The following is a 10,578-nucleotide window of genomic DNA, read 5'->3' as shown; positions in this document are numbered from 1 at the left end:
GATGGGTCTCAAGTTGGGCTGGTTATTTATAGGTCATTCCCCCAGTCTCTGTTTCATCCCTCGTACCTCTATTTCTTCCAGACAGAATAAATTTTAGGTTGAAAGTTTTGCGGGTGGGTTGGTGTCTGTATAGCTCCACTGGGGTTCCTGTCTGGCTATAGGAGGTAGCCTTTTCAGGTTCCATATCCCCAATGTCACAACTAAGGTTACCCCCATTGATTCTTAGGTGCTTCCTTTATCCCAAATCTCCTTCCTGGAGATGCCCTCCACCCCCCACATCTGTCAGTTGCAAATTTTCATTCATTCTCATGGCCACTGGCCATCTCTCCTGTCCCTCTCCACACCTGATCTGAACCTCCTCAGTCCCCTCCCCATCCTCTTTCCCTCCCAGGTCTCTCCCTTCATCTTCCTCTTATGACTATAAAGTATAATAGTATGCATGTACAGAAATATCAAGGTGTAACCCATAGTTTATAAGACATAGAGATATTAAAAAGCATTTGCTAGCTATTTTTGTGTTTTCCTTGGTATTTTTTCCAATTTTCTTGGCTTTAAAAAGAGTTAAACAGAAATATTTTATAATATAAAAAAAAAAAAACCCAAATGACCACTTAATAGAAAATAGCCTTACCCAGTACAGCAATGGAAAAATCAATGTAACAATAAATTGAAATTCTAAAAGAATTCAAATCTTTATTGTCTGACATTAAGCTATTTTTTTCATTCAAAATTCTCTTTTCTAGAAAAAAAACGTATCAAAGAGAACTTAAAGAAAATCGACCTTTTCTGAAGTAAAATTTAAAGGTTTTATTTCAGGAAGAATAAAAACTGTCCCCAAAGAAAAACTTAAAACACAAAAGAAAACTAACTAGGCCTTTTGTTCTTCCAGATGCCCCTTGTCCTTGAGACTTCAAATGCTTCCCTCAACCAGAAATACAAGAAAACAGTGTCTGTTAGTCTAGTTAGGTGGTGTCAGTCAACCTTAGATTCCTTTCTCTTGTCACAACATTGCTTCCCCCCCCATCTCCCATCTCCTCACCCCCTCCCCACCTAATCCTCTCACTGGAGACCTTAAAAGAGCAAGTTCTGAATTTCCCAGACAGGTTGGAAGCTTTCTACTTGAGTCCCCTGTCCTGCTGTGTCACTGCCTGCAGGTGTTCTAAAAGCACTTGCCTGAAGGATGACTAAAATCAGTGCCTCTTACTTACCCCAACTAATCCTCTCAACCCCCCAAATCTAACAATTACATGCTCCAGCAGTGCAACTAAGTAACTTCTAAGCATTCTCACCACAAAAAGGCTAAGTATGTGACATAATGCATCTGGTAATGAGTTGCTGTGCTTAGTCATTTCACAGGATACCAAAACAGCAATTTGTTCCTGGTAAATTTATACAGTTTAAAAATATATAACATTCATTCGTGTGTGTGTGTGTGTGTGTGTGTGTGTGTGTGTGTGTGTGTTCATGCACACGCTCATCACAGAGTTAAATTTATTTCTACTACATAGGTCTTGTGAATGAACTCAAATCCAACATGGTTGACATGGTTGTCATCTTGACAGACCTATAACCCAGTATAGTTTTTATTTCTCGAAATAAAACAGTAGGAATAAATTTGGAAAAGTCAGAATATCCATTTGGAGGGTATGCCTTCACACCATAGAGTTTATACAGACTGTGATCAGTCTGTGTATCTGCACACCACTACCACACTGGCTTTGTTACTGCAGTTTCAGTCTTAGAAACGCTCTCTCCAACATGGTTCTGTTTTCTTATGAGACTTGTTTTGGCTACTCTGAGTTCTTCGAATTGCTACATTGGTTGGTTGGTTGGTTGGTTGGTTGGCTGGGTTTTGTTTTGTTTTGTTTTTTGTCAATTTCTACATAAAAAAACAATCAAGCTGAGGTTTAGACAAACACTGATCTGAACATACAAGTCAATCTTTGGAGAACTGATATCTTACCAATTTTGAATTTTCTATTTATTTGATAATATTCAATAATTCAAACTTACAATATGTAAATTATAACCATTAAGAAATACGCTGCCTGAGGCTCCTATTGGTGCTGCCCCACATTTGTTGAACAACATATTCTCTCCCTACCACTGTTAGTCAAAACATAAACATTGTTTTCATTTTGTTTTGTTTTCTTTTTTTTAAGCTCAATGCAGTCTTTAGTAATTTGGGCTCAGACAAAACACATTATTACATCCAAAGCATTCTTAGCACTACGTTTTAGTTTCAAACTCTGTATCTCTATTCCCAATGCCTTCACTTTGTCCTTAATCCTCCCCCATCCAACCTTAGCTATCTATTCTAAATGGGAGGTCTCCATCAAACCACTCCACTATAGTCTCAGTGAACCCAGCAGAATAGGAGGCAGAAAGAGTAGAAGGGCCAGAGGCGATGGAAAACAGGAAAGAAACAAGGCACTCTGAAACAACAGAGCAAAGCTCCTATAAACTCAAAAACTAAGATAGCAAACATTGGGTCTGCATGGTCTGCATCAGATTTTTTTTCCTTTTTTTTTTCTTTTTTTCTTCTTCTTTGTTTTTTTTTTTTGGGGGGGGGGGGTGGAGGGCAGTCCTAGAGGTGAAAGAAGACATAGAAACATGGCCTATACCTAACCCAGAAGTAATTTCCAATTGATAGCCAATTGAAATTTTAAAAGTCTCTCAAAGGAGTCTCGATGGAAAAAAATAAACTACTCTAAAATGTAGACAGCATGCCCAGCAGTCAGATGGCCAACAAAAAATAAATTCAAAATCATGTTTGGAAGATCTTTGTCTCATAATTTATCAGGTTTTATTAAATTTTATTTTTATTTTTACTATGTATTGATTGATTGATTTTACTCTACAGGTTTTCTATACATATCATGGCTTCCAGTTTTGTGCTTTGTATGAGATTCTTAAATGTGTAGTGGGTATATCTATTTGTCTCTGTTTCTTGTGCCTTTTCTTGGGCCCTTTTCCTTTTATTTGTTTGCTTCTTTGCTTTGTCCTATTCCAATCTGATTGTTATTGTTTTGTCTTATTATTTTATATTTTATTATTATCCCCTAGATGCCTGTTTGTTTTTTAATTAGAGACAGAAAGGGATAGATCCAGATTGGAAGGGAGGTAGGAAGGAACTTGGAATAGAGGGAAGAGGAACCATAATCAAAATATATACATGAAAACAAAACTATTTTTAATAAAGAAGAAAAGAAAGAGGAGAGAGGGAATAATGAAGGTTAAAGTAATAAACAGAAATAGGAATGAGGGATGAGGAGAGGAGGGGATAGTTTAACCAAGCTTAAAAGTATGTGAAAAAGCTTTATAGAAACCTACTAGTCTGTCAGATCATTTTCAAATGTAAGTTTATTTTAAAGGAATTTAATGAAGGCATCCTTCCTGATTCTACCAGAGAACATGGGTTTTAAAATGACCTCCTCAATACCAGGCTCAGGATACCTCTTTAGGAGTTACTGATAGGTTAATGTTTATCAATATTCAAAACAACCCAACTTATTGATATTGGCTCCTGGCTGTCCAATGTAACATGATCAAATTCTTAGCACCAAAAACCATATACTTTGATTGCAGAACATGAAAAAAAATCAATCTTGACATGTCTGGGAAGCTTCCTAATCTGTAACCAGCTTTCATAGTGCCAAAAGGTGCTATCAAGGTCACTCTGGAAGAAAAGACTTGAATGGTCTTAGACATTAGACGTACGTGTTTCAATACTAATCTCCTGGACCAGATGTATCCACCAGCTATAGAGGTAACCAATCACCTTCTCAATCGATATGATGCCTTTTCCACAGGAAAGAATTCATGTCTTGTACTGTAAAGCTGGTCAGAAGCCCATGGCTTTGAGAGCTCATAGATCCTACGGGAGAGTTTAATACTGTTATGTTGCTAAAAGATCAAATCACTAAAATGTCTTATGTTTACATCCATAGATTAGTGCTGCTCCCAAACCTGATCAGGAAAGCTTCTTTTTGTGAGGTATGTAGAAATTAATGCAAAAAATCATAAATGGTGAAAGTGCTGTGAACAACTGACTACTGAGTGTCTGTTACTAAGTGGTCCTAAGTTGGACATCTATTATATCAGCTCCCCTCCCCTCCAAGGTTCAAAAAATTAACACAGAAAAGGGGATAGAAAGAATGTATGAGCCAGAGGTTCTTCTGGACATGGCATGGCTCTTACACTCTTGAACTCACGGCAGCTATGGCTGCCTGCACAAGATCTTCACAAAGTTAAGACAGTAAAATTCCAAGCATGGATGAAGGAGGGACTCACAAAGTCCAACTCTTAAATGAGAAAGGATTCACATTTGATGGCATCAGGGAGAGGGAAAGTCAGTTTTCTCTAGAGTGTATCCCCTGGGAGGTTGTCCTTCAGTAGATGGACTCACATCCATAGGCACATAGACAGCTTTAATTAGATCATGGGATATAAAGAAGAAAAGGGAGAAATGGGTGTGAGTTTGGGAGGGAGGATGTGTTGTGAATTTGGAGGAAAGAAATGCTGGGGTGGATATCATCAGATTTTATTTTATACATATATGAAATTCTCAAAGAAGAACTAAAGCTAATTTTAAAAATGAAGTATTTAAGTATTACATATTTTCATTGAGTAGAATTAGTTTGATTGATTCAAAAACTTTTTAAAAATGACTTTTTTAAAATATGAGAAAAAAGTTTTAAGTTTATAATTTATATTGAATAAAATTATTCAAAATTTATAAAATTTTACCACCTACATTTTCATTCTTTCTCACTGAAAGCAGAACTGAAAGAACAACAGAAAACATGTGAAAATCATGATAATAACAACTATTAATAATATTTCTGCAATGAAAGTTAGAACAAGATTTAATGGAATAATACACAAAAATTTATGTGTTGTATTTGACTTTATTTGATTCTAACATCACTGGATTCTATCCAGATGTTCAAATACGTAAATAAGCAACTGAATAAGGTAATTTTAATCCGTTTACTAATTTTGAGAATATGAAAATCAAAATGTTACACTGTTTAATTTTTTAAAGGCTTTTTAAAATTTTTACATTTTAAAAAGTTTTTTTAATGTATATGAATAGTACACTGTAGCTGTCTTCAGACACACCAGAAGAGGGCATTGGGTCCCATTACCAATGGCTGTGAGCCACCATGTGGTTGCTGGGAATTGAATTTAGGACCTCTGGAAGAACAGTTAGTGCTCTTAACTGCTGAGCCATCTCTCTTTTTATGTATATGAATACACTGTAGTTGTCAGACACACCAGAAAATGGCATTGGATCCCATTACAGTGAGTGACTATGTGGTTGCTGTGAATTGAACTCAGGACCTCACTGACCCCAGGTCAATACTCGTAACCCCTGAGCCATCTGTTCAGCTCCACATGGTTTAATTTTTAACACTAGGAAGGCATAGTCATCAATGTTGCAGGTCTTGTGCATGTTGCCACAGTCTTTGAATGTTCATATGTGAGTACCTGTTTTGTGTCTGGAAGACACTGATTCCTTGGTTTCCTCTATCCCCTCTGGCCGAAACAATCTTTCTGCTGCCTCTTCTTCATGATCCCTGAGCCTTGAGTACAGAGCTTTGATGAAGACAATCAATTTAGAATTAAGTACTCTCAGGTCTTTTATGGTATATACATCATCCAGTTGTGGGTCACTGTGTTAAGTCCCATCTATTGCATGACAGAGCTTCTCTGATGAGAACAAAGGAAGAAACTAGCTATAATTATAGCAATATGAAACTAGAAATCATTTAATTTCTATATTATTGTAGACAAATAATAATAGTATGTTTTCTACTTTACCCATTATCTAGTCTCGGGTTTTTGGCCACTTTAGCAGTATCAGGTATGGGTTCCATCTCATAAAGTAGGCCTTATTTACAATTATTAAAAGTTATTGATTACTGTCATAACACTTGTGCCTCTATTGCACCAGGATATCTTGCAGGAAGGTCATTAGTGTAGGTCATGTGTTTATTGTGTGGTATTACTGAGTATCTATCTCCTCTGACAGTATGAAGAGTACCTGCCAGGACCACAAATGCTAGCCAGTAGGGATGAAGCTTCTAGTTCTGCATAAGCTTGACTTCTCTATGTTTGACAATGTAAGTGTTTTCTTCAGGGAAGAACCTGCCATTAAGTTGTAGATAACAACCAATGGCCACGGCAATAGCTTGTGGTGTTATAGGAGTTGCAGGGGACCTCTTTAACCAATAGTTCAATAAAATAGGACCCATTCCTAGCACAGGCTGAGACAAGGTTTCAGTATGTAGTATAAAGGCTGTCCTTAAATTCCTGTTCCTCATGCCTCAGCCTCTCAAATGCAAGGATCACAGCCATGTAACTCTACATGTAGTCTACTTTATTTATATTAACATTTATGTATCCACAGAAAAGACAAAACGCATGGTACATGTCTTTCCAAGAACTTTTTTCCTTTTTCTTATCTTTTTTCCTCCTTCTATTCCTTTCTTCTTCATCTTCTTCATCTTCTATTTCTTCATCTTCTATTTCTTCTTCTTCTTCTTCTTCTTCTTCTTCTTCTTCTTCTTCTTCTTCTTCTTCTTCTTCTTCTTTTTCTTCTTCTTCTTCTTCTTCTTCTTCTTCCTCTTCAATTATTGAAGACTTATGGAGCATATACATATGTCTACATTATTTGAAGAATTTTCCGACATTATGTTAGGATTATAGTCGATGGTGTTTCCAAAATTTGTAATTTGTAAATTTTTTCACACTTATTAAATATTTTAATTATTTGTCATACTTTGACATAAAACCATATTATCATTTGTCATTGAATTTTATTTATTTCCCAGTGAGATGAACAGATATTTGATTTTATACATTGATTTTTAAATTATAGTCAAATTAAAAATACCTTTTATAATTATTATCTAAATTTTTATTTTATTAAATCTCCATATTTCGTTATTTTACTGTCATAAATGACTTTATTTAATGTTTTCCTCTCAATATGAGGAATACTTTGTTTGAAAGACTTTCAATATCTGCACTTCCTGAAAATAGTAGCAAGAAAGTAGAGTCTACCCCTCAATTTCTACCTGCAGGGACTGTTTCAAAGACTCTATAATGTAGATGCATTATTCTGATTCCCTGTTTTATAACTAATTGAAGATATTGCACAAACCATTTTGCACAACAGCTGGAGAATTAAAATATTAAACTCCCACTGATGATTGCTAATTATTTTCCTTTTTCTTGGTGACAGACCTCAAGTTGTCAGACTGCAAAAGGAATGTATATAACAAATAGAAGTCACATTACTGTGAATTTAATTTCCATACATCATTATTAGACAAAGCCACTAATCATAACTTACCAAAGAAAACACTGTATTCTGAATAATTTGTGTTTAATCTTGAATGTAAAAAAAAATGTCAAAATGCCCCTGAAGTTTCTTTCTACAAAGTGCTCTCCCCATGTGAGAACTAGCATGTATCTGATAGCCGGCTTCCTTCATGAAAAACAAACCATATTACTTCTCTAAACGCAATAGTAGGTCCCTTCCTATATTGTTTGATTCTCAGAGGTATTATCACTTTGAGCTTTCAATATTTTATTGCTGAGTTTCTTCCCCAGGTTTCCTTTCCTTTTCGATGAGGATAATTAACATAAGAACTGGAATCAGAATCAGAAATAAAGCATTAGAATCTAGGCAATCAATTTCCAGCTGAGTAACTTTGATCTCCTTACATAATCCTTCTGAGCATTGGTATCATCACAAACCTCTTAGGTAACAACACATGAAAAAAATGTTAAGCCTAGGACATCCTGCCTAATCACAAAGTGGTGTTGATTTCAAGTCAGAATTTACCCCTTGGCTTTTAGAGGGCACCATGGTTCGATACCAATCCTTTCCTTTTTCTTTCTTGTAAAATTAATTACTTACATGGTTTTATGACATACCTTTTGCAAAATCTGATACCCATCAGGGCTCACATTGATTGCCACCACTAGTTATTTTGGCCTTTAATAGGGAACCAAACTGTTAAAAAAAAATCAGCATACATTCATTGACATTTTTACTTATTAAACAAATCCCATAGTGTATTCAGTTAAATCAGGTACATGGTCATCATTTTGAAGGTTGAAACCATGTCCCCAATTTCTGCAGATATCTCATACTGGATTCAGCAAGCCTTCCTATAGCATATGGTTAAATAAAATATTTCAGCATTCTGTCAACGTGCAGATTTGTTTAACTGGTAAGATAGGCTCATCTATCAAAACTAATGAGACCATTATTCTTTTTGACCAGCTTGATTGATGTAAAAGTATGCTTTCAATTCTGTGACAATGCATAGGTCAAGTGTGCCTAGTGAGGAACTGTTGATGAGCAGTGCAAAAAGAGGTAAATTGTAGAAAAGATTTTGAAGGACTTCTTATTTTTTCAGTTCTTATAAACAAATGACAACATGTCACATTCATTACTAATCTATAGGCAATTTTACTTTATGAAAATTTATCTTCTGACCTCTATGCACCATTATAGTAGGCCTGCCTTATGCTGCTTCACCACCTGCTGCTTCAGCTGCTGTTAATAAACCAGGATCGTAGCTTTCTTAAAACAGCAGGTCAAGGAAAACAACAGAAAGGAAGGGACTGAGAGATGGAGCAAGGTGTAAGGAATCTCATCCAGGAAAGACGATGGGTAAAGTCAGGGTTAGAAGCCTAGAACCCCTGATAAGGTATGGAGTAACTGTGCTACTGAATAAAGTAAAAGGATAGAGATCTGATTGTACTGTATTCAGCTGTTTCGGGCTGGTTTGTTAAGAGCTTCTTGTTATGGGTTAAATGGAGTGCCCATCTCCAGCATCTGATAACCCTCTCTTACTCAGAGAAAGGAAAAATGACCGAAGACAAATAAGAAGTTGCTTCTCCAGTACACTCTCACCCTCTTCTCCAGCTGACAACCTCTCTCCATTGCTCCCCCATCTCCATTTCCTCTCCAGGTCTGGAATTTTCCACTTTCCTACTGACTTGTCTGCAAAACTGTTCTGAAAATTGCTGAGGATGACAAGGTTGAGTTCTTATTATGCAGGGCCACTTACTGAATTTGAGCACTGAATAGGTTAGAGGGTGTACATAATATTTGTCTAGATTACAACCACTTAAAACACACAGGGGTTGTCCAGCACAAGGGAAGTAGGTGCGGTGGTGGCAGTCTATCCACCTAGAATATCCACATTGCAACTAATCAATGACATGAGATCATTTACCTGTGAATAACTCAGTAAACACTTATAGAATATACATAAATGGAAAAATATAAAGGTGGAAAATATACTATAGATAGCACAAGTAACTACGTACTTCTGAAGAAAACGATTCTCCTACAAGCAGGACTATTTCAAGAAACATCATTCTCAAAGCTGATACTGCATTTTGGAGTGACAATTAAAGGTGTATTTCTTTGTCTCCAAAGAAGCAACTTAATTAATTGATAGAAAAATACAAGTTATCCAATAAATGCAAATGATTATACAAATGTCTAATATAAATTCTGATGTAGATAGAGGGTAATTGTTATTATGAAATAATCAATCCAAATACACCAAAAAGAGCAAAGTAAAAGTCAATCAATTTTGCCATAATGTATGCAGAAATGTCAAATAAAATGAACCTAAATAATTAGCCTACTTTTAAAGTTTCCAAAAAGCAGAGAACAGTAGAAAATTTTAATTAAAAGAATAAACATGGCTAAAACTCCTGGGATAACTATAGATTAATGATTACAGCCATCTAGTACTTAGCCTATATTAGGGACTCTTAGGGGCACTATTTTATCATCTTTTAGTCAAAACAATCTATATGATGGACATACTTGATCTTCTTATTTTGGACAAGGAGAAATTAAAGCACAAAGAAAGTTTAGACCGATGGTTCTCAACCTTCTTATGCTGTGACCTTTGAATACATTTCCTCATGTTGTGCTGACCCCCAACCATAAAATTATCTTCATTGCTATATCATAACTGTAATTCTGCCATGCTTTTGAATCATAGTGTAAATATCTGGTATGCAGGATATCTGATATGTGACCCCAAATGATGTTCGGTTAGGTTCAGAATTGCTAGACTAGACTAATTAGCTGGTACAAGACTGTGGAGTAAGTGATAAAGCCAAATGCTGATTGTAAAGTGCAGTTTCTAAGTCTGAGCTTACCAGAAGACCAGTTGGATGCCAAAGCTAGGTAAGCAAGAATGAGCACCGGAAACAGTGATGGTTTCAGTAAGAATTGAAATTATGAGATTTGGTAAATAAGAATGAGTAGGGTTTGATAACTCTGTATGAAAGATGAAAGTTGTATTTTCAGTTTCAATAATTCATTGGGTATTTAAATAACTATTAGTTATCTTTATTTCACTGTGACTGTAATTCCTGATATAGGGAAGTTCAGGAAGAAAAGATTTAGTTGATTCAAGGTTCAAAGCTTTTTCAGCCCATCATTGTAGAGAAGTTCTAGAGGAGGAGCTCAGACCACGTTGATGGTAGCAGGCGATAGTCTTTGTACTATGGGAGACCAGAAAGCTA

This window comes from Arvicanthis niloticus, chromosome X (assembly GCF_011762505.2).
Source record: "Arvicanthis niloticus isolate mArvNil1 chromosome X, mArvNil1.pat.X, whole genome shotgun sequence".
Lineage (NCBI taxonomy): Eukaryota > Metazoa > Chordata > Mammalia > Rodentia > Muridae > Arvicanthis > Arvicanthis niloticus.
This window is presented reverse-complemented; position numbering follows the sequence as displayed.